The sequence below is a fragment of the Triturus cristatus genome, chromosome 4_1, assembly GCF_964204655.1.
Source record: "Triturus cristatus chromosome 4_1, aTriCri1.1, whole genome shotgun sequence".
NCBI classification, from domain to species: domain Eukaryota; kingdom Metazoa; phylum Chordata; class Amphibia; order Caudata; family Salamandridae; genus Triturus; species Triturus cristatus.
In genome coordinates this window covers 1235772886-1235795874 of record NC_140585.1, presented here as the reverse complement: position 1 = coordinate 1235795874, position 22989 = coordinate 1235772886, and the positions used below count along the sequence as shown (strand labels likewise).

Genomic DNA, 22989 nt, shown 5'->3' with positions numbered 1-22989 from the left:
ACAGGATGCATAGATTAGAAAAATTAGTCAAAGCAATGAAGTCACAAAGCAAAAGGAAAAGAGTAGTGAAAAAAATAACTTTTGTAAAGTGTTCTTAGGAGAATGGAAGCATAGTTCAAGTACTGAACCATTTTTTAATGAAGAGAGTTATCTTCAAAGTAATAGTTTGTTGCATGCAGTTGACACCAATGGTCGAGCTTATGAAGTTAAAGATGGTTGTGTAATGGAAAAGGAGAAAATGGTTCCAAGAAATGAGGAAGAAGTGTTAGCTGATGAGGTTATGGGGAGACGTCCTAAAGCCCCAGTGTACACTTGGAATTGTAGTAGTATTTGCACTGTGCGACAGGAATCTATTGATAAATTACGTGACTTTCTAAGAGAATATAGTAAAAAGAGTGTTAAACAGAAGATTAAGGTGCTTCAAAGACTAGACCCATGCAGAGTGAGAGAGAATACTGGTTTGCAAGGACATTCTCTTGCTTGTCTATCTAGGGAAGTTTGCCAAAGTGTTTTTCACCATTTTAGGATGCTGGCTGTTCATCATACTGAAATGAGAAAGTTTGTGAGAACATTGTATTTTGCTAAAAGTCCAGCACTAAAGTTAAATGAGTTGAATAGTGCTCTGTTCCGTGGATCTGTATCAGATGTAGTGAAGGTTACTGATGATATTCAGTTTTGTTACTTTGGTCCAGAGCAATAAAGTGCAGGAAATGACACAGTTATTGAGGAAAATGTGGAAGAGAATGTAGAACTCACTGTTAGTAAAAATTTTGAAGATGAAATGACAAAATTTACTATCATCTCTAATGAAAGACCAAATATTACTTGTATTTGTTGCCGGAGAAGCCATTATAAAATTCAAACAAGGAATGTTGATCTCTATAAAAAAAAGTGAAAATGAAGATAATTATAAGTGGAAGGATTTTGCAACATATATATTTCTGGAAAATAGTTTTGATTTGGGTGAAGATCAGCGTATTTGTAAATACTGTTATAACAAGTTAGAAGAAAATAGAATGCCAGCTAGAGCTGTACATAATAATTTAGAATTGGTTGATATTCCTGCAGAACTTTCTGATTCTAATACGTATGAGTGTATACTCATTCAATGTGTCCATCCGTTTCAGACCATAGTGCGTATGGAGCCCAAAACAGGTAAATTACCTCCTTCGGATTTACAAAGAGGTTTAAAAGGAAGAGTTGTCTATTTGCCATTGGATTTGAAAAAAAATATGGAAACAATTGATGCAGATAGATTGGAAACTGAACCATTAGTTATTCTGGTTAATGGAGTACCAACAAAGAATAAGAAAATTTGGCACGAGCTGGTAGATGTACGAAAAGTACAAAGAGCAAATTTATATTTGAAAAGAAATAATAAATGGTATGAAACAATTTATATGGATGAAGATGAAGAAGAAATACTAGAAGACACAGGAATACCAACTGGGCAAATTGAAAAAGTGGATAAGTCAAAAGAAGAAGAAATTTATGAACATTTCAGCATACATCCTCTTCATTCTAAAGAAGTTATGGGAAACACTATTGATCTGTTTCAGATGAAAAAAGCACAAGGAACTCCCGTAAGTGTATGGGAGGAGAGCTTGGAAGCTCGTTGTTTTCCCCAGCTGTTTCCTACAGGAAAAGGTGGACGATATGATGAACGTCCAGTACAGATTACTGCTTCTGAGTATCGGACTACAAGATTATATGCAGAAGATCCAAGATTTCGTCAAAGTATTCCTTATTTGTTCCATCTTTTATTTGAAAGTGACTTGTCTGCACTATCTTATGCAGTAAATCACATTTTAAAAACTGGAGTACATCTACATAATGTGTCTGCAAAGGATTTTATGAACAAAGTGCAACAGCGAGATGATCATTTGGAATCTCAATTGATTAATTTGATGGCTTGTCAGCGAGGAACTAATGAATATTGGTACAGACGCCATGGAGAATTGAAATGTATGTTACGGAATTTAGGAACTCCTACATGGTTCCTTACCCTAAGCTGTGCTGAGTACGCTTGGGATGATTTACTGGATTTTCTTCGAGAGGCAAATTCAAATATTGAAAACATCCAATACAAGACAGCAGGAGAATTGTGCTCATTGGATCCGGTTAATGTTTGCAGATATTTCAATCATAGATTTGAGGCTATGATGTCCTTCATCTGCAATAAAAAAAATCCACCTCTTGGAGAAGTTGTGGATTTCTTTTGGAGAAAGGAGTACCAAGCAAGAGGTGCTCCTCATATTCATATGCTGTTGTGGATCAAGGATGCCCCAAAATTTGGAACAGATTCTGATGATGCAGTTTTATCTTTCATTGAAGAATATGCAACTTGTGCTATACCTAAAAGCACAGAAGAAAAAAACTTAAAAGAGCAAGTTTTGCGTTTCAAAAGTCATCGGCGGTGTGGAAAATACTGTCGACGAAAGTACAAGAGTAAAGATAAATTCTACACAAAATGTCGATTTGGATTTCCACGACCAGTTCTTTCAAAAGGAAGAGTAAACAGTTTTATGTCAGCTGTGCGACATACTATTACAAGAAAATCGCCTAAGAATACCTACAACCTAAGAAGAAAAGAAGAGTCAAAATATATAAATGACTACAACCCAGTCATTTTATCCATGTGGAATGCACATGGATATACAGTATGTAGCTGACAATTCTATTGCTGTTGCTCGGTATGTCACATCTTACATCACTAAATCTGAGAAAACGGAATTGAAAGAAATGTGGGAAGAGATTTCTCACGAGAAGACTATCCGTAAAAAGCTATACAGTTTCAGTTTAAATATGTTATCGCATCGAGAAATTGGATCCTACGAATGCTCAGATAGGTTATCATCTGCAAGTCTGTACTCCAAATCCAGAAGAATAATTTGGGTAAGTTTAGGCCTTGCAGGAATGAGAAATCGGGTACTGAAACCTGATCGAGAAATTGAATATTTAGCAGAGTACGAACCTGAAAGTACAGACATTTTAAGAACAAACATGTTGGACACATATTACCCACAAAGAAGTCATCATCTTGAGAACATGTGTCTCTATGAAGTGCTGCAGAACTCATTTATAAACGGAATACCACAGAAGACATCAACAATGGAAAATATAAAGTCACTGGTGAGGAAGGATGTTTGGTAAAACAAACAAAAGGAAGTTTGATTAATTACCGGAAGCTGAGTTGCGACACTACTGACAAAAAGGAATTTTACTACTTGGCACTTTTACAGCTGTTTAAACCATGGCGTTCAGAGGACGAACTACTTGGAGATTTTCAGAGCTATGAAGATTCCTTTAATGCTTCCAAAGATAGCATAGAATGCAGTACTTTCACAACGTATGCTCAAATGTTAAATGAAGAAATTGAACAAGAAGCAACAATTGCAGCTGAAGTAGCTAGAGACAGTTCTCAAGACAGTCAAAGTTCTGGGACGTTCAGTCAAGATCCTCTAGGACAACCAATCGTAGAAAATGAAGCTGCAATAGCCATGACTGAAGTGGAAACAGCTATGAATCAAGCTCAGGAAGATTTAATAAACTTACCAAATATGGAAGAACAACTGAATGATGAACAACAACAAATTTATGAGGAAGTCAGACAAAAAATTGATCACGGATTACTACATGAAAATAAAGAGTGCTCATGCACATCTTTTAAACCAATCAGAATGTATGTGAGTGGACAAGCAGGAACTGGAAAAAGTAATTAGAAGCTACCTACAGAACAAAACAGATTCAACTTTGTCTTGTGTTGTTACTGCTCCAACTGGGTTAGCAGCGTATAACATAAAAGGAGTTACCTTACATTGTTTGCTAATGTTACCAGTAGAGCATGAGAACAAAATACAATACCACAAGCTAACAGGAGAAGCATGTTTTGAAGTTTCAAGAGTATTGAAGAAAATGAAAGCACTCATTATTGATGAGGTAAGCATGGTATCAAACTTAATGCTTGCCTTTGTGCATTTAAGAATGCAGCAAATTCTAAAGACAGACTATGACGTCTTATTTGGAGGAAAACACGTTATAGTTTTTGGGGATCTTTTGCAGCTCACTCCAGTTAAAGGACAACCAGTATTCCATACACTTACACATGAAGACACGAAAAAGTCATTAGGAAGTATAGCTAATGTGAATATTTGGACATACTTTGAGTATAAAGAACTCATTACCAATATGAGGCAAGCCAATGATGAGGATTATGCAAGTATTCTCAAAGATATCAGAATTGGACTACTCACAGAACATGGCAGAAAAGCTTTACAGAGTCGATTGCTGTGTAATGTGTTTCCAAAAGAACAAACAGTTCCAGAGAAAATATAAAAGAAAATTGCTGAAAAAAATACTGTAATCTGCTTAATGCCAACACTACATGAATGCTCTATATTCAATCAAGAACTTTTGAAATTGGAAAATGAAGAGATTGTAAAACTGGAAGCTGTGGATAAAATACAGCATGAAGGAATAACTATTATATTGACAAGCAAATTAACAACTAAATTGGATTCTCTAGAGAAAAACATCTCGAAAACAGCTAGTTTGGAAAAGAATCTTTATGTATGTATGAACTGTCGAGTAATTTTTAAGACGTAATTTGGATGTAGAAAAAGGTTTAGTGAACGGAGCTATGGGTAAAGTTGTGGGTTTTGTTAATTACCAGAAAAAAGTTGGAATTGAATTTTTAAAAATAAAATTTGATCAGATTGAAGAGGTTAAAGACATTTGTCGTTGTTCAGTTCGTTTCTTGCTTGTGAAAGACTTATATGTACGTAGGAAGCAGTTTCCGTTTTCTCTACCATATGCTGTAACTATTCACAAATCTCAAGGATTAACTGTAGATAGTGCATTTGTAAACATTGGATCTACTGTGTTTAAAGAAGGTATGGCATATGTTGCTTTGTCACGCGTGAAAAAAATATCTGGTTTATTCATGATAGACTTTGATGACTCAAAAGTTAGTGCTGATGCAAACTGTGTAAAGGAGTATAATAGATTAAGAAGAAGCTATGCTCCTCATTTAGGTCAGTATCCTGTGTTTGAAAAACGTGTTGTTTGCCGGAAAAGGAGATTTGAGAATATCTGTAATGAGGATGTACAGAACAGAAAACAAAAAGAGAGTAATGTGACTGCAAGCAAAAAGAAAAAGGACAGTGTTGAAGAGGTTGTTGGTTGTCATTTTGAAAATAGCTCTGGTGTCAACTGCTACGCAAATATAGGGCTGAATGTTGTATTTTATCTTCAAATTTTGCAAGAGCAGATAATACTAAATCATGGAAAAAGATTCTGTTCTCTGCTGAGTCTCCTTTATGAGAAGCTTAGTAATGATAAAACTAAAATAGAAAGTGCTTCTGATGTTAGAAATCTTTTAGATGAATGTTCTGGATGTACACAGTTTACACAAGATGTCCAGCAAGATGCACAGGAATTTTTAATGTATATGCTTATGGTACTGGAAGATGAAGGGGTAGAAATAGAAAATATATTTGGTGTCTCATATAAATGGGAACATTGTTGTGAAAACTGTATGAACACATGCAGCAGTAATGTTGATTCTGAAAGGTTCATATATTTAACATTACCAGAGAGTAAATCAGTGACTTTCAGTAAATTAGTTAAAGATGCTAATCACAACATGGAATGTTCTCAATGTAAATTAGACATGTTATCAACGTTATTTTTAAATAAATATGGACAGTATGTAATTTTAATGATGCAACGTTGTAGAGCAGATGGAACTAAATTGGAAACTTTACTAAAGAAGTTTGTAGGAAATCAATTATCAATATCAGGTAAAACTTTTGTTGCATTTGCAATTATTTTTCATGATGGACCTTCTATAACTTCTGGTCATTACACAGTTTATCTTAAATGTGAAAAAGGATGGACACTCTGTAATGATTCTCAATTGATTTTCAAGCAACGTTTGCCTTATGATTTACCAAATTGTTACTTAATTTTTCTAAAACCAAAATTTTAGATACAAATTCCAGCATCTGAAGAAACCATTATTTCAATTTTATAGGATTAACATTGGATATTTCACTTAAAAAGGATTTTAAAATTACCATTTGGCCTCATGGAAGGTAAAGGTAACAATTGTGGACTTCTTTGACAGATATTATTTTGGCGTACGTGCTTAAGCAGCAAGAATTACAGACGTTATTTATTGCAAATAGTTATTGTTCTTAGAAGGTATTTTTACTATATTTGTGACATTTCTATCAAGGTCTGTTTTAGTGAGGATACATTCAGGGCTTTTTTAAACAATCTTTCAGATTGGTTTTTTTTTTGCCCGCTGTTAAATGATGAATACAATTGATATCACTATTTTCAGTGAAATTCAATACATTCTGAAAACAGCAAAAAAGGGCAAAAAATTGCTTTGTTAAATATGAAAAAACATTTACTGCTTAAGGAAATGTATTGCTGAATATTAATACTTTTTTCTTTTTTCAGATCTTGAAAGAACATTTAGGAAATGTAATCCATTTTACTTGCAATTAAAAAAAACCATTTAAAAATGTGTTTCAATTTCAAACAAAGTTGGAGAACATGGAAAGGGGGCATGGTAGAGACTTCTTGACCCCCTAGTCTTTGTCAGGGAGTCCCTGAAGGTTCTCAAAGGGTGAAAAAAAGATGATTTTTTTTTTTTTTAAACCATGCGCGCACGGTGCGTGCACAGTAAATAAAAAATGAAAAATAGATTTTAAAAACAAGTTTTTGTGTTTAGATTTTAGGTGGCTCTAAAAAGAGCCCTTGTGTTAATGTAGGGACAGAGGAACAGAAAAACGAAAAAATGAAAAAAACTATGGCCGGGTGCATGAGTGCTGCTCTAACTTTCTCTCAATGAGATCAATACTGGTTTCACCAAGAGAAATAAGAGCATGACAGTCAACGCACCGTGTATACAGCCTCCGAAAAACAGGGCGTATATCCAGAGGTAAAGAAGTAGGTGAAGGCGCCACTGCAGAGGAAGTACTCGGCTGAGCTGCCAATGATGTGCTCGGCTGAGCTGCTGCGGATGTGCTCAGCTGAGCTGCTTGAGAGTTTTCACTAGCAGCTCGAGCAAAAGACACAGGATGTTGTCCTTCAACGTGCCTTAACATCGTGTGAATACTAAAAGAGTATTTCTTATTAGCATTTCCACGTGATAAGGTCCGCTTACAAATAATGCAGGTGACTTTGGGAGCATTTACCTTCTTCTGCCCCTTAGGAAAAGTGAAAAACTGCCATATGAAAGACTCTTTCTGCTTCCTCTGTCTCTGTGGCACAAGAGTCTCCTGATCACTACTAGAAGATGGCTGCTGCTCTGCTATTGTATCTCAAAAACAGATCAGCTCCTTCTCCCAGAGAATCAGAAGTAATAATGAGGGGAGTGGGTGTGGTATTGGAAGAATCTGGAACTGAAACTAATAGGAACCAATGAAAAGTGTTGTTTCCTAATCACATGACTTGCCTGGGTGTGGTGTTGGAAGAATCTGGAAGTGAAAGTACTATGAACCAATGAAAAGTGTTCTTTATTAATCACATGACTTGCCTGGGTGTGGTGTTGGAAGAATCTGGAAGTGAAAGTACTATGAACCAATGAAAAGTGTTCTTTCTTAATCACATTACTTACCGTGCGTGCTCCGTGCGCGCACGGCGCATGCGCGAACATAGCACGCGTAGTTCGCGCGCATGCGCGAATGTACCGCGCATGCGCGAACTTAGCGCGCGTATTACGCGCGCATGCGTAAACGCAGCGCGCGGAGCACGCACGACGTACGCATGCGCACATGAAGAACGTACGCATGCGTACGTAGTGCGCGCACCGAGCGCGTACGAAACACGTTTCGGTGCGCGTACTACGTACGCATGCGCACGTTCTTTGTGTGCGCATGCGTACGTTCTCCACGTACGCATGCGTACGTCGTGTGTACTCCGCGCGCGCTACGTTTGCGCATGCGCACACAAAGAACGTGCGCATGCGTACGTAGTGTGCGCACCGAGCGCGTACGAAGCACGCGCGCAAGCGCGAATGTACCGCGCGGAGTACGCACGACGTACGCATGCGTACGTTGAGAATGTACGTACGCGCATAGCACCGAGCGCGTACGATGACCCAACAATCACCGTGCGCGCACCAAGCGCGCATGGTAAAAACCCTGTAAAAAAGAAAAAAGAAAGAATTAAAGTGTTTATAAGTTAATAGAAGATATTAACTATGCTGTTCAACTTTATCAAAAAAGAAGAGCCATTCCAAATTAAAGGATAGAGGTAATCTATAACTATATACATAGGTAACTTTTTATAAAAGAAATTTATAAAAAATATAATAAAAAATACATAAATTAGCATTAAAAAAACCTTTGAAATTCACTGAAAAAACCATAGGTTTCACAAACGTTATAGTTAGGAATTAGCATTTAAAAAACCTTGCAAATTCACTGAAAAAACCATAGGTTTCACACACGTTATAGTTAGCTGGAAATTTCACTCCTACAAAACCATTGAAGTTTGCGCATGCACGGTACATTCGCGAATGCGCGCGTACTACGCGTGCTAAGTTCGCGCATGCGCGCGTGGTACGTTCGCACATGCGCGCGTGCTCCCCGCATGCGCCGTGCACGCACGGAGCGCGCACGGTAAGTAATGTGATTAAGAAAGAACACTTTTCATTGGTTCAGAGTACTTTCACTTCCAGATTCTTCCAACACCACACCCAGGCAAGTCATGTGATTAATAAAGAACACTTTTCATTGGTTCATAGTACTTTCACTTCCAGATTCTTCCAACACCACACCCAGGCAAGTCATGTGATTAGGAAACAACACTTTTCATTGGTTCCTATTAGTTTCAGTTCCAGATTCTTCCAATACCACACCCACTCTCCTCATTATAACTTCTGATTCTCTGGGAGAAGGAGCTGATCTGTTTTTGAAATACAATGGCAGAGCAGCAGCCATCTTCTAGTAGTGATCAGGAGACTCTTGTGCCACAGAGACAGAGGAAGCAGAAAGAGTCTTTCATATGGCAGTTTTTCACTTTTCTTGAGGGGCAGAAGAAGGTAAATGCTCCCAAAGTCACCTGCATTATTTGTAAGCGGACCTTATCACGTGGAAATGCTAATAAGAAATACTCTTTTAGTATTCACACGATGTTAAGGCACGTTGAAGGACAACATCCTGTGTCTTTTGCTCGAGCTGCTAGTGAAAACTCTCAAGCAGCTCAGCTGAGCACATCCGCAGCAGCTCAGCCGAGCACATCATTGGCAGCTCAGCCGAGTACTTCCTCTGCGGTGGCACCTTCACCTACTTCTTTACCTATGGTTTTTTCAGTGAATATATATATATATCTTTCAGGCAACAATAAAAATGTCACGCTGGGCGACATAAAAGTGTCAAGATAAATCTTGTGATTATGTTCCTGCTAGAGAGATGAGATATTTGTCCAGTTTCAGTTTTGTCATGCCATAAAGTAGCGCAGAGGGTTAATATGCCTGCTGCTAAGAACAAATCTATATTTTATGTAGATATTTGAGTGGATTTGTAAATCCAGCCATTACAAGAGCTTAAAAAAAATTAAATGTATGTGAGAGAAAGGCTATCAAGAGATAAGGGGCGCTTCTGCTAGGCAGTAGTGAGGGAATCCAAGCAGCAGGGCATGGGAGGAGAGCACCAAAAATGATTGTCGCACTGGGCGCCACCAGTGCCAAAGGCTGTGATGTTGGATATGTGGCAAGGTGAAGTAATACTGTTTTTTTGTTGTTTTGTTTTTAGTGTCTCTGGAGAACCTGCTGATTTAGGGAAGAAGACAAGGTAAGTTGACTGACGTTATTTACTGTTGCACACATCACTCACATACACACCCACCAACAGTTTCTGAACAACCTATCTGCCTTCTACGTAGGATAGTGTTTTAGACGGGTGGCTTTAGCCAGTAGTAGAGATCTTGTCTCAGTGGATGGCTGCTGCCCAGGCCCTAAATCTGGTTCTGGAGTTCAGGTCTGAGGCAGGATCAGAGACTGAGACAGCAGGATACTGAGACGGCATCTGAGGGAGAGGACAATGGAGCAGAATCTGGAAGTCATTTTTCAGTCTGTGCAGTTTCATCTAACGACTCATCTTCCAGCAATTCTGAGGGACACAATGATGACAGTCATGCTGTCCGCTCTCAAGCACAGTCTGTGCAGCCGGTCAACAGTAGCAGGCTAGACCAACCCAGAGAGCAGGCATGTGTGGCAGCAAGCACAGATGGAGTGCTCTCTTGGCAGCCCCCAATTCAGTTCAGCCCCAAATTCTGCCTTTCACTGGCGATGCTGGATGTAAAGACGATTGGGACAATTTTTTGCCAATTGGCTACATCCATCTCTTTTTGGATGTTAACTTCCTTGAGCAAATTGTGCAGCAAACAAATTTGCATGCCGAACAATTTCTGAGGGAGCATGGAGGCACTATCGGGCCTCATTCTAGGGCACACAAGTGGATTTGAAGAAATGTTTAGGCCTTACGCTCAAAATGGGGGGTAGTGCATATACCAACTTTGCTGTCCTACTTGTACGATTTGGGTAACGCCCATTCTTCACACCATACATGAGCAGAGATAATTTTTTGCTATTACAGCGCATGCCTCATTTCAATGACAATTCTGCAGCATTGCCCCTGGACCATCCAGTCCAGGATATGTTGTTTAAAATGCGGCCTGTCGCGAAACATTTGTCTGCCAGGTTTCCATAGGATTATACTCTTGGAAAGAATAAAGATATTGATGAGTCCTTGATCCTGTACAAAGGGTGGCTAATGTTCAGGCAGTACATTGCGCGCAAAAGTGCTCTCTATGGCATCACGCTGTACATGCTCTGTGAGAGCTCAACTGGTTATGTATATAGCTTGAGAGTGTATACAGGGAAGGACTCCACTCTCAACCCTATAGGTTGCCCTCCCATGCTCGGAGTCATAGGATGATTGTATGGTAGCTTGTCCAGCCTCTCCTTCACAAAGGTTATAATCTTGATGTGGACAATTTCTATGTGGGACTAGAGCGGTTGAGTGAAATGTACAAAGCTGACACTGTGGCCTGCGGTACAGTTCATTGTCGCCGCAAAGAATTCACGCAGGAGCTTGTTTGTAAGAACCTCCAAAAAACCCATAGCTGCATTGTGTTCCAAAGAACGGCTCACAGTCAAGTTCTCAGATAGGTGTGATTCATGTCACAGTTTGGGGTCGGATGGCCAAAGTTCACAAGCCCACCTATGTACTTGACCACAACAAGTACATGGGTGGAGTGGATAAGAATGACCAGGTTCTTCAGCCATACAATGCAAGTCGTAAAACTCGCACTTGGTACAAGGAACTGTTTAACCACCTGATTGAGATAGAAAATACAGTGCGTATGTTGTTTATCATCAGACAACCCCAGGAAGACTTGTGCTTTTCCTTGACTTCCTGTTGTCAGTCATTGAATGTCTTACTGCTACAGACGTAGCAGCCACCAGTTAATATGCTCTGGAGGATGTGGCAAGACGGAAGGAGCAATACTTGGCTAATCGCATTCGTGCAACACCAAAAAAGGCTTGACCATGTCATTGTCATAAAGTCTGCTTAAGTACGGAAAGAGACAGGAGTGTTGTATTTACTGTCCCCAGTGCCCATCTCACCCAGTCCTGTGATTTCCTGATTGCTTTACAATGTACCATACAAAAATGAACTATTAGGAAATTGACTGAGGTGAAGCTGCATTTACGTAAACCTTTCAATGGCTGTACATGGATACCTACCTTGAATGAATGAATGAATGAATGAAAGAAGACTTATAATGCGCTACTTAGCCCAAAGGCATCAAGGCGCCTAACCCAAAAAGATCAAAACAGACCAGGAACCAAATTACGGGTAAGCCTTGGCAAAGAGCCATGTCTTTAATGCCTTCCTAAACGTAAGGACAGTATATTGAGTTTTGATTTCAGTGGGGAGGGTATTCCACAGTTTTGGGGCTAGAGACGAAAAGGCCCTCCCTCCCCATTTAACTCTTCGAAAGCGGGGAACAGACAACAGGTTCTTTCTCAGAGATCGAAGGTCTCTGCCAGGGACATAAGGTACCAACAAGTCCTTCACCCCCTCAGCCCCATCGCCAGATAAAGCCCCGTAGGTCATGCAAAGAATCTTAAAAACAATCCTGTCTTGAATCAGAAGCCAATGCAAACTCTTCCTAGCAGCAGTAGCGGAAAAAAACCTAGGAGCATTAAGCACAAATTTGGCTGCCGCATTCTGGGCTGTTTGCAAACGTTGCACAAGGCCCTTATTTATGCGGGCATAGAGAGCATTGCAGTAATCAAGCCGTGAGGCGACCAATGCAACAACAATCTGTTTGCGAGCATGCGGAACCAAATAATGTCTAATTTTCCTAAGGATCTTGATAATGCCCCAGCAGGTGGCAACCGTCCTATTAACCTGCTGAGACATGGAGAGAACGGGATCGATCATAACTCCCAGATTACGAGCCAAGTCCGTAGGTACAGGGCACACTCCCAGAGAAGGGGACCGCCACTCAGCGGACCAAATGTCCCTGTTTCCACCAAAAATAAGGATCTCGGTTTTTTCCCCGTTGGGCTTTAGTGAATTATAGATCATCCACTGAGAAACTGCCTCCATGCAGTTCCTAAAGCTGAGAGCGGAGGTACTGCCCGAGTGGGAGAGGGACACCATAATCTGGGTATCATCAGCGTATGATACCACCTCCATCCCATAAGATCTTATTAGCCTGGCAAGTGGGGTCACATAGATGTTAAAAAGGGTAGGACTTAAGGCTGACCCCTGAGGGACCCCACATTGCACAGGTAGGGATGGAGATAGATATTCACCCAATTTGACCCTCTGGACCTTCCATAGGCCACTAGTTCACTAGGTCAGCAGCTGTAGAGTTTTTGCGCCTCTACTTGAGGAAATCATACAGATCCTTATGGCCTTTTCGACACCTTCATCCACCATCAAAACGTGGTTGATGTTCTTTTCCCCGATTGACAAGTTCATTATAGTCCTCAGACTGCACATAATGGTGGATGGAACATAAGCCACGCTGCCAAGGAGTACCCTGTGTGGCAACATTTTAAAGGCTTGACTAGATTGTGAAATGCTTTATAGGTAACTTATGTATACAACACAAGGACTAGCGCGATTGCCCACGAGAACAAGAGTAAGTGTAATAAGTCAAATAAATGTCCCATGGAACTTATTCACCGGCACTTAGACTTGTTTTAAAAAGTGTGGAAAATCAATTAGTAACTTTTGTCATAACCAATGTTATTGAAAAAGGGTACAGGACACCATATCACATATGATGACTATTTTTTACATCTTTAGTATTGCTTGTGATACAAGTTAGTCACTGAGGGCCCGATTCACAGAACTAACTTAAGACAAAATCCTAAACTTACTACCATTTTGGTATTCACAGAAGGCACTTACTCATTTTGGTATTCACAGAAGGCACTTACTCATTTCGGTATTCACAGAAGTTAGGAGTCCTAACTTTAGGACTCCTAAATGCCTTCTGTGAATACCGAAAGTCTTAAAATTAGGATTTTTCTCAGTTTAGTAGTAGTATAGTTAGGACTCCTAACTTTAGGACTCCTAAATGCCTTCTGTGAATACCGAAAGTCTTAAAATTAGGATTTTTCTCAATTTAGTAGTCCTAAGTTTAGGAGTCCTAACTTTAGGACTCCTAAATGCCTTCTGTGAATACCAAAAGTCTTAAAATTAGGATTTTTCTCAGTTTAGTAGTAGTATAGTTAGGACTCCTAACTTTAGGACTCCTAAATGCCTTCTGTGAATACCGAAAGTCTTAAAATTGGGATTTTTCTCAATTTAGTAGTCCTAAGGTTAGAATTAGGACTACTAAATTGAGAAAAATCCTATTTTTAGGACTTTCGGTATTCACAGAAGGCATTTAGGAGTCCTAAAGTTAGGAGTCCTAACTATACCACTACTAAACTGAGAAAAATCCTAATTTTAAGACTTTCGGTATTCACAGAAGGCATTTAGGAGTCCTAAAGTTAGGACTCCTAACTTCTGTGAATACCGAAATGAGTAAGTGCCTTCTGTGAATACCAAAATGAGTAAGTGCCTTCTGTGAATACCAAAATGGTAGTAAGTTTAGGATTTTGTCTTAAGTTAGTTCTGTGAATCGGGCCCTGAGTTTTTACACTTTAAAAACAAAAGTAGAAATGTTGGTGAATGAGTCCCAAAGGACATTTGTTTGGCTCATTACTTAAGGGAACTTAGTCAGTATTCCCCAGCATGTTTTCCTCAGTTTCAATGGTAGATATGCTTGCTCAGTTCGAGGAACGAGCTCTCAGAGTAAGGCATACTTGAACACCCCCAACTAGCATCCATAAACTGAAAGTAGTTGGATTTAGCACAGTAAGTGCGCTGATGGTGTATGAAAGGCATGTTTTCTTGAGCTTCAAGTAGCTAGGGATGGAAGTCATTAGTGTAGGTTCATTTTGCAATTATACAGAATTAGTCAGGACTCTGATGAGGACAGAGACATGAACAGTTAAGAAAAGAAAGCTTGTGGTAGATGTGCTTTCCCAAGAATATTGCATAAGTAGAAGGCAGATTGTAAAGGTAGTACAGATACATATGCTATGACTTCATCTTCACCTATGGGTTCAAACTCATGGGTGTCGTTATTGCCCAATAGTGACTAACTATGGCGCGTATGGGTAAAAATGCTTGACCTGCTTGTCATGTTCATCCTCCGTCAGAACTTAGTAGATGTTCAGTTTGCCATATGATGAGTGCATTACAGTCACAGCACTGCACATAACAGAGGATGGGACGTATGCTACGTTCTCACGGACTACTCTGTGTTTCAAAAACTACCATTCCTCATAGTTTATGATGTTCTCTTTAGGAAACTTTGGAAAATTCCCCAGCATGTTTTCCTTAGTTTCAAAGGTAGATATGTTTGCTTAGGTCGAGGAATAGGCTTGGGGAACACTCAGACACCCCTACTTGCATCCACAAACTAGAAGGAGTTGGATTTATCACAGTGAGAGCACTAAAGGTGCATGAAAGATGTCTTCCTGAGCCTCATGTGGCTGTCATGAGAGCCATTAGTAAAGGTTCACTAGGCATGTGTTGAGTAATGTTCAGTAAGAAGGAGGCATTTATTTGACAGGTGGTAAAATGTAGTCAAACTGATCAGTCCTGTGGTGTATGAATGGCGTGTGAATGGACCACAAAGCGGCTGGTGCCTTGAAGTGGCTTATGGCTTACCTTAAGAAGGCTTGATTTCAATATTTAGATGCTTTGATGAGTAGTTGTGCTTTGAGGTCAGCATTTCTGGAGGTGCTAAAACCAACTAGTGTAAGTTGTGGATTAACTTTAACAAATTAGTACCAGATTTATACCTGTGGCAGTAAGATGACCCTTAGTAAGAACTCCTTGTTTTTTTGTCATTATGTGTAGCTGTGTGTGAGAAGTTGGCCTGGCATATGCTGGTCACTAGTTATAGTGGCCACCTTGCACCAGTCCAATTCGACTCTTAAGGTGATAGGTTTAAAAGACACCCTTTAAAGAAAGCTATCCTAGTGGTAGCTGTGGAGAGCAGCCTTCAGGCTAAGTCTTGAAGGAGTGTTAAGCTTATTGTTTTACCATAGATAACCTCTTGAATGACCAAATGAAAGAGTAGTCCACACAGGTATATATATAAAATATATGTATTTATTCTAAACAGAATCCCACAAGTCTCTTTATGAGGCTAGAGGTAAAGTTACAATTCAAACAAGCATTTATAGATACATTAAATAGCACTGGAATCACAGGGCCCCGGGGGGGACCAAACCATATATTAAAAAAGTGGTATAAGAACCACGACAATTCTACAGACAATGCCTAGGGCATTTAGGATCGCTGGCCCCTTAAGAATCCACCCCAGGTTATGAGGAAGGGGACCCACGGGAGGTGCGTGCAGTGGAAATAGCTGCTATCGGGATCTCTATTAAAGCCTATGGAGAATGTCGCGGTTTTATTTATACAGATTAAAGACACTTCTAGCAGGAGTTCAAAGTTAAAAACTTAGGGTTAAGCTTTTGAGGAGCCCACTACCACGAGAGTACCGAGGTACCACTGTTACCTGCCCCAGGGAAGCCGGGTGCATAGGTCGTTTTCGATGTCGGGTCGCGGGCTGATTTTCAATGGGAAAATGTACAAAACTGCTGCTAGCCAAAAGCGTTGATGATGCAGTGAAGATTGAAGTTGTAGATCTTGTAGAGAAGAACCTGAAAGCAGAGGGGACAGAGTCTGGGTCACGGCACAGTGACCAGGGGGCTCAAGGAAAAGTGCCCTTCAATGTCGGGTGCTTCAAGTGGAAAAGGTGTAGCTTGGATCTGCAGCCACGGGCTCCGGGAGGCTTCAAGGAAGGCCAGCTTCTGGAGGGCGACTGTCCCACATCGGATGAGGGTCGCTGCGGTGTTAGTGTCCGGATTGGATCCACTAAGCCTTGGCAACCGCAATCCATGCAAGATGAACAAATCAGCTACTGGTGCAGACCCACGAGGTCTGTGAGAGGTCTCCTTCGAGGAGACAGTAGAGCAGGCCTGGAGCAATCAGGGGAACTCTTAAAAGTAAGGATTGTCCTCCGCCAGGGTCCACAAGTCGAGAGACAATGGACCGTGGAAGGCAGCAATTTGGAGTGCGTAAAAGGGTGCCCACGGACCACCGGAGTTGCTGCTGAGAGGTTGGCTCAATATTGGGCCAAAGCACAACTTCCCCACTGGTCAGGGTCGTGTGCTACGCAAGAGGTGGCCGGTGTCCTGGGGTATCAGGGATCTCGGCACCCACGCGGTCCACGGTGCTCAGACTAGCTGGACACGCTCACTGGCCTCTGGGATGCTAGGAAACCCACCTCAAGGTTGAGAGGAGTCGTCGATGTCCGAAGGAGCAGCGAAGTTCGAACCGGGTCACTTGCAGTGTTTCAGGTGCCTGCCAAGCAGGGGGGTAACTCCTTTACCCCAAGGGAGATTTCTTCAGTCAGCTGGGCAGCAGCTCGTCGAAGGTCAAGTCTGTGAAGTCCAAGATTAATCTGATTCTCCGGGGACACGTTATTCACCTTTATCCACAAGATTAGGGGAGTGTCCAGATCAGTGTCCACCAATGGTAGTTGAGGCGGGAAAGGGTGGCTACACCCTCTCCCCTTTGTGTGTTTCCCACCTGGGCGAGGGGCAGGATGCCCCTGAACCGGTTCCAGGCGGTGTATGCAGAATGTAGGCGCTGTAGCAGCCTACGTGCAACTCTGAAAGGTATCCCATGGTGCACCCACCCAGTTCCAATCCACATAGCCTGTCTGGGAAGGTGCTGGCACCTCCTTGCAACAGGATCCCTATTGTTCAGCTACAGAGGCTGGGATTTTCCCCAGCAACAGGCAGCCAGAGTCGTGTGGGTGGCGAGTAGCATCCATTTTGTGATACGTGTGCACTTTTAAAATGGTGTCTAAATTCTGCCGCTTTTCCCATATCGCCCCTCTAGCAGGGGGGAATCATGCCCTCATGCCCATGACTGGACTGGGGATATGATTCCTACATGTTTGACACCAAACACGATATGGTTCTGTGTAGCCATTCTCAAGTTATCACGCTAACGCTATATACTTATAATGCGGTTAAGAGTATATGGTATGGCTACACTACAAACAACCCAGCAATGGTTTTACGAGGGTTGCAGAGGGGCCCTACTCAGGTAGGGGTCCCCCCTCACACATATCTCAGCACCCTGCCTTGTAGGATTAGCAAAGGCCTGCTTGAGGGGTGACCAATGAGAATACATGTGTTGTACATAGGTGGGATACAGGGTACCTGTATCCCTGTAAGGGGGTGCCAGCACCACCTTACCCAGACTACAGTAGTGATCTGGTGGTGTCATTTGATATGGCTGTCCCAAGGTGGCACAATAAGTGCTGCAGCCCTGGTAGGCCTCTGAGGGACCCATGCCCTGGGTACTTAGGGTACCATCTACAAGGGCTGACAGGGTATCCTCAGTATCCAATTGGAATGTACCTAGGGTACTCAAATCAGTTTTAGGGAGGAAGCAGATAGGCTGGGGTCCTGGATAGCAGGATCCCAGCCAGACTAGCCAAAAACCATTCAAATACCAGGCAAAAAGTTGGGGGCAACCATATAGTCAGATTCCACCTTCCTACACTGTGGATTTTGAGCCCTAGCTCAGCTGTCACCGTGCAAACCTGCACATTTTTTAATACTAGACAGCCATGGGAGTACAGGGATGCATGACTTGCTTGGCTCTCACCAGGTTATTTGACCCAGAATCTCCTGCAAAGTACAACCTTTGCCTAAAACCCCACTTCCTTGCATTTCTGTGAGGAAAAGTCTTGGAATCTGCAGGCAACCAAAAATGTCCTACCACCCAGCATTCCACCAAGGAAACCAGTGCCTATTTTGTGTGGGTGAGCCAAGTGCCTGCGCCAGGGAAGGACCCAAAAAGTATTCTGGAGGCTTAAAATGATCTATCACTAAACTACCTGTTTCTGCAAGGACGGCACCTGCATTTTTGGACCTGTGCTCGGCAGCCATCTATGGAAACCAATCAATCGCAGACATTTCTGAAAACTAGACACCTGGGGCAGTCCAGGGAGGTGTGGCTTGTGTGGATCCTCCAATGTTTTCTTTCCCAGAATCCCCTGCAAACCTGAAATTTACCTAAAGAAATCTAATTGTCCTCAAATTTCAGTGTGGGAAGGTTGTGGGATCACAGGCTGGCACACATTTTCTACCACCCAGCGTTCCTCCAGGTATTCCAATAAAAATGCTGCCTCACTTTTGTGGGTGGGCCAAGAGCCCACGATAAGGTAGGGCCCAAACCGTTTTGTGGAGACATCAAAATTGTCTATCACACGTGTATTTTTTTATCACGGGCTTGGCAGCCATCTGGAGAAACCTACCAAACCCAGACATTTCTGACAACTAGACACTCGGGGGAGTCCGTGGATGTCCCAATGTGAATTCTCTGCAAACCTCAAATGTAGCTAAAAAAATTAATGTTCTTCACATTTCTGTATAGGATCGCCGCACTGGCACAATTTTGCCCCTACTCAGCCTTCCCCTTGATCTCCCGATAAAAATGATACTTCACTTGTGTGGGTGCCTGTTGGAAAGCGGTTCCCGGGGAGGCTGCGGAGTGTGCTTCCGTCCACCCTGGGGCCCACCTTTCCCAGAATTAGGCCGAGCAAGAGCAGAGAGGCCCTGCCTGGCAGGGTCTCGCACCTAGGATCGCACGCGCTGCGCTTACTCTCTCTTCGGATAGAGGGACACCACACAGTAGGTCGTTTATAAGGTAAGAAGTCTTTATCGGTAGTTGTCAGGGATCTTTATGATCCGGTAATGGTACCAAAGTAAATGCCACAAGCGGCAGCGATCTTGTGATGAGGGAAGAAGGGGGTAGCGGGACAGTCTTTGAATCAGTGTCTCTGCGAGTTATCCGGCGCCCAGCTCTCAATCCTCGAGCTGAGGGGATGTTGCTTCTCTCGGCGATCTCTACCGATCTTCTTGGAGGAACGGGCCGCGAGTCACTCAGCAGGCACCGGAGGGTCTTAGTTCAGGGAGCCGCGACGGCGTCAGCAGGGCTCAGATGGATCAGAGTTCGGGGAGCCGCGACGGCGTCAGCAGGGCTCAGATGGTCTCAGGGTTCGGGGAGCCGCGACGGCGTCAGCAGGGCTCAGATGGTTTCAGAGTTTGGGGAGCCGCGACAGCGTCCGCAGGGCTCAGGTGGTTTCAGAGTTCGGATAGCGATCTTCTGTTCGGTGAGCGATCGAGCCGCGACCAGGTCAGCAGGCTCTCGTCAGTCCAGGTCTTCTCTGCCTCTCGTCCCTTCAGCACCCCTTGTTATACTCCCCTTACTCTTTGAAGTCCGGGGTCCTCGCGGAGAGGGGTCTGGTGCCTGGGGGCGGTGTGTCGGGGTTTCCTGTCGCTCAGCCCCTTGATCTATTCAGATGTGTCCGGGAGGGACTCCAGACGCCCAGTAGGAGAGGCGCCCGCTCACCGGGGGCCTGGTGGCTGATTGAAACCTCCCTCGGGGAAGAGACCAGAGGTGTGACAGAGTCGGCGCCTCTCGGTCGGGTTTGGGGGGGGTGTCGTTCTCCCTCGGCCGGGCATGCGTGCTGGGGATCTGTTCGGCCCTCGGGATGTTGGTCCACGGAAGCCGAAAGGCCGTGCCCACGAGGTTCGGCGTGTTTGTAGTGTGTCTTGCTGGTCGGGAGGGCCCACGCCACGAGGCCGGTCTCACAGTGCCCGAAGCAGAGTCAGCCTAATAACGTATATGAAAAAAAACTGCCCTTTTGGACCCGCTTTGGTTCCTCCTCAATCTCTTCTCGTTTGTGGGCCTTCCCTGTGACAGGCACTTGGTCCTTCCACGCAAGTGAGGTATACTTTTTATCAAATGACCGAGGGGAACGCTGGGTGGTCGGAAGTTTGCGCTGGCCTGGTGGTCCCACAACTTTCCCACACAGAAATGTGAGGACAATGTGGTTTTGTTAGCTAAATTTGAGGTTTGCAGGAGATACTGGGTTAGAAAACATTGGGGGATCAATAAAAACCATACCTCCCTGAACTCCCCTAGGTGTCTAGTTTTCAGAAATGTCTGCGTTTGGTAGGTTTCCCTAGACGGCCACCGATCCAGGTACCAAAAATGCAGGTCCCCCTCTGGCAAAAACAGGTAATTTCATCATAGATAATTATGACGTCTCCACAATAGGTTTTGGGCCCTTCCCTGTCTGGGGCACTAGACTTACCCACACAAGTGAGGTACCATTTTTATCTGGGACTTGGGGGAAAGCCAGGTGGATGGTAGTTTGGGGTTCCCTGCAGATTCCAGAACCATCCATCACAGAAATGTGAGGAAAATGTGTTTTTCTATTCAAAGATTGAGGTTTGCAAGAGATTCTGGGTAAAAAAAAAATATGGTGAGAGCCACACAAGTCAGCGCACCCTGGATACCCCTAGGTCTCTAGTTTTAAAAAATGTATAGTTGGCTAGGTTTCTCTGGGTGTCGGCTGAGCTAGGGTCCAAAATCTAGAGTTACCCACGTTCCATGTTTCGTTTTGGGCTGTTCCTTGTTGCGGGCAGTAGGCCTACCCAAAGAAGTGAGGTACCATTTTTATCGGGACACTTGTGAAAGCATAGAATAGTCGAATATTTGTTATTACCATTGGGTTTTTCTGCATTTGTGCCCTTCAAATATAAGCCAATGTATTAAAAAATTGTCATTTCGGAAAAAAAACTTTAAATAATACGCTAGTACAGGTACCTACAAATTCAGAGATTTACAAAGAACCACTGCTCGTAAACTCCATATATTTTACCCATTTCAGAAGTACAGAGGTTTCCTACACACCCATTTTTCACTCAACCTATTTCACTATATGAATTGGTCTATAATTGATACTCCATACAAAACCATTGTACAGTGCATCTGAGTTGTTGGCTCTGGATACCTTAGGTTCATAGAAAGCCTACAAAACCTGTATATCCCCCAACCAGAAGAGTCTAGCAGACAAAATGGTATATTGCTTTTGTAAATCGCCCATCATTTAAAAAAGGTACGGATAAAAATGCTGTCACAGATGCCTGCATTTTCCTAATCATTTTCAATATTTCTTTATTTCAACAGTTATTTTCCTTGGGAAAACCTTGAGGGATCTACACATATGACCCCTTGTTAAAGTTGGAATTGTATCTACTCTTTAGAACTCTATACCTTTTCTAGATCACCCATGGGCTTCACACTGGTTTCTACCACAAACTGGAAGTAGGGTGAGAGCACAAAAATAGGGAAAATAGGCTACCTCTTAGAAAAATGCCAAAACTTTGCTACAAAATTAGGTTTTCTGATCAGCTCTGCTTGTTACTGAAAGCTGGGAAGGTGGTGACTTTAGTACAGTAACCTGTTTGTGGATACCATTTATAGGTTAAAAAAAAACAGACACTTTTATCTATAGCACATTTTTCCTGTTCCTTTTCCAAAAACTCAAAACGTTGCTATATTTTGCCTATTTTCTCAGTCCCCTTCAGGGGAATCCACAAACCCTGGGTAAATTTAATACAAAAAATATTTCTTTATTTGAAAGCAATCACAGACATGGTGGTCTGCATACCCGAGCTCGCCACCAGCCCTACACTGACTTTGATTCCTAATGGGTCGCAAAATTGACCTACCTCATTAATATGCATGAGGTCGGTCTATTGACGACCCATTAGAAATCGCTAATAAAACTCAAGAGTTTCATACATTAGGAATACCAATTTCCTCAATGCGATTTGGAGTTATTCGCAATTAGGAAATGGGTATTCCTAATATTAGTACATCTGGCCCTTGGTGTCCAGAGCAGAATATAGACAGCTTGACGGTGCACCTTTCAGACGTCCTTTGGTTTCCCTATTGTTGGCCTGCAATTTTGAGAAGTGGGCGCAGACAAGGGATACATTGCTGCCTTGTCAGCATTTCTCTGCCTTCCAGACCAGCTATCTCTTTTAAAATCCTCTATCATGATCAGTTTTTCGAAGGAACAAACAAAGGTTCCCAAAGGTAGATAACTTTTTCGTTTCTGCATATGGGAGTTCAAAAGAAGTCCCATGTGACAGTCTGGCACACTGCATCAACTGTCCTATCTTGGGCACTAGTCGATTCACCCCAATAGCATCAATGCATTTCCAAGTTCTTGAGCTATCACAACCACTCGGATTCAAAGTCCTGAACTCATTTTTATCAAATAAAGGCAGCAAGCACAGCAACAGGGCCTCACCAGGCATGGTGGCATCCACATTACAGCTGTCTGATGACTCTGTCTTCATTGTTCTGTTACCTGATAAACTAGCAAAGAAAGAACTATTGATAGTTTGTTGACCAGGAAGTACTCACAGTGAGATGCACCTTAAGTGGACAGAGGTGGGGGATCAGTACCTAAAAGCACTCACAACTGTAAAAACACTGT

At 42.4% G+C, this 22989-nt stretch overlaps 1 protein-coding gene across 1 annotated transcript in view; it reads left to right on the top strand.

Annotated features, from left to right (window-relative positions):
- Positions 1-9790: 9790 nt before the first annotated feature.
- The window catches only part of SPRYD3 (SPRY domain containing 3), a 324679-nt gene continuing 311480 nt past the window's right edge, over positions 9791-22989 (top strand). The window contains exon 1 of the mRNA XM_085654647.1: positions 9791-9809. The gene's annotated coding sequence lies outside the window, so the exon portion shown is untranslated. The remainder of the gene's footprint in view (positions 9810-22989) is intronic.